This window comes from Octodon degus, unplaced genomic scaffold, assembly GCF_000260255.1.
Source record: "Octodon degus isolate 3935 unplaced genomic scaffold, OctDeg1.0 scaffold00027, whole genome shotgun sequence".
Classification (NCBI taxonomy): Eukaryota; Metazoa; Chordata; class Mammalia; order Rodentia; family Octodontidae; genus Octodon; species Octodon degus.
Window position 1 is genome coordinate 5,983,980 of NW_004524603.1, and position 2,729 is coordinate 5,986,708.

Below are 2,729 nucleotides of genomic sequence, written 5' to 3' on the forward strand. Positions count from 1 at the left end.
TCGTGAGTGAGGTTTCAGATACAAGGACTACATTCAGAAGTGGAATACAGGGCTTCCTTGCCCCACCTTGGCAAATGACACAAATACATGATATCCAGGCCCTGAGACTTCATGAGACCCTAAGTTTAAAGGTCATAGACAAGATTGTTTGGTGCAGAAAATTTGAAGGTATGATAGCATTTGAGCAGTGTTATGAGTATTCTTGGCTACTTTTAGTCTAATTTACTGTGAGAATTAGTTACAAAAAGTGGAGTGGAAAAGCATGAAGAATTTTTTGTTTGATCAGAATAGAAACATGTTTCAAGGTTGTTATGATTCAGACCTAAAATGCCGCCCACCAAATTCTCATGTGTTCCGAGGTGGGCATTTGGAAGGTGACTGAATCATGGGGGTGCCCAACTCACCCACATACATTCTTCCCAACCCAGAGCCCATGTGTTAGCTTTTATGGACAAAACACATCCTCCACTTTCTCGGTGGGGGTTGGAACGAGATAGACTTCAGTTCTAGTTTCTGTGAAACCGCAGATGATCTAAATCGCCTTCGGCAAACTTGGTTTCAAATGTCTCAACCCATGGTGAGTTGATGCTGTGGTTCTGGTCCATGTTGATGCAGTATGTTAAAGTGGATGGGCGTGATGGGACACAGCTGCCACCACATGGTGACTGGGAAGCAAAGAGAGAGCCAGAGCCAGAGAGGAGAGGGCCAGGAGCCTTTCCTCTCTGGCTGATGTCATTAAGGGTGACATAACTACATGTGCTATTAGGAAATGGGGCCTGGTTGGAACAGGTGGCTCACTGGGGATATGAGCGGGAAGGATGTATTCTTGTCTGGCCAGAAACTTGTACAGGAGAAATGGAGTCATTGTTGTCACTATATCTGCCTTAAGGTTCTGAAGCCTTTGGAATTGGCTGGCAGGAGGAGTTTGGAAAGTTCTGAAGCTATAGGCTAGTGAAGAATTAGAATGTTTTGAATGCTGCTCAATGAGTGATACTGACCAGGGTTCAGAAGACCAAATTGCTAATAAGAATTAGAATGTGGACACTAAAAGTCAGGCTCATGAGGTTTTAGTTGGAAATGAGGACACTTTTGGAAACTGGAGGGGAGGACATGCCTGTTCCATTTTGGCAAATAATTTGTCTATATTTTGTTTATATCCTAACCCTTTGTGTGAAGCTGACTTTAAAGGTAGTGTACTAATTAACCTGCTGAAGTAAATTTCAAGGCAGCCCAATGTTCAGGCTGTGGCATGGGTAGTGCTAGGTGCACTTAGCTCCATAATGCAGATCAAGAACAAAGTGCACAACTGAAAGATGTCAAAAATGTGCAGATTGAAGGGCCAGTGAGATAGCTCAGCGGACTAAGGGCCTTCTTAGGCAAGCACAGGGACTGGTATTCGACCCCTGGTACCACATGCTGCACTGGCTCCATCCATGGGCATGCTGAGACTGTGGGCATGGTGGTGCACACCTGTAATTCCAGTGCTGGGGAGGCTGAAAACAGGAGGATCACTATGAGACCAAGCTGCATAGTGAGACCTTGTACCATGTACCAAGTACCTAAAAATAAATAAATAAAAATGTGCAGCCTGACCAAAAAGGAAGTGCAGAAGCAGAATGTAAAATTGGAGTCAAGGAGAACATCCTAGCTAAGATATTTGGATCAAAAAGTCAAGTTCTTTGCACTGGGAAAATAGACATGTGATTTTAGGCTCAAGGGTAGAATAGGTTAAGCTTCTGTGAAAAACTTTGCTTTGAGAGGAAAAGTCCCAGGATGTCCTGTGTGCAGGGCTGCCTAGGGAAGTGTTTCCCAAAATTCTGCCACCCTGGCACTCAGGCCCCCTGGCAGACAAGTTCCTAGCAGAGCAGGCTATGGTTCAAGCTGGTGGTAGACCATGGCTCCATCCTGTCAACATCCTCATAGTGTCAGAAGGAATTTGGGTTTCTGCCAAGAGGGTTATTCTGATATTAACGAAGGGCTGGATGCCAAATCCATTAGCCCACACCCTACTGCATGAAAACTACGAGAGGGTTGCCCCTAAAATCATCCCTACTTCTTCTCACGCAGCATCAGTTCTTACCAATCCTGAGGGACACCAGCATTCTGTGTTACCACCATGAGGCCTCCTGTGCTAGCGAGGTGACTCTGGCTCCTCACTGTGTCCCCATCAGCACTGGACATTCATGGTGGCCCTTAGCACGTCATTGTCCTTGGTGCACAGCATAGTGGAGAGAACAGCCCGGGGAGCAGGCGGGCTTGGGGCTTAATGCTGCTGCGTTCTGCGCTTCCGTTTGAGACACATAAAGCCTCTGAGGCCCACTTATTTTACGGTTAAAGTGAAGACTACAGACATGATGCAAAGTCGCGTCTTCCTCACTCACCAGGATCTCTTGCCGTACCCAAGTGAGCGTAAAGACCCTGCTCAGGCGTCACGCAGTGAGCCCACGAACCTCGCAATGCTGGTTCAGTTCTCAGAGAGCTCTGCGGGGCTGCTTCTGAGGACTCGAGGTGTCTAGTGGAGCCCGGAGGCAGGGACCAGAGCCTGGGAGGAACAAGGCTGGTGCTGGGGTGCTGGGTGCGGAGCCCCGCCAGGGAAGCAGCACAGAAACAGTCCCGTGTGTGTGGGATTTCACAGAACTTTCAGGGGGCAAATTTAATGTATACGAGTTGTGTACATGAATTAAATTTATGCGTGCAGCTTCAGTGAGGGTGAATTATGTGTGTGAGTG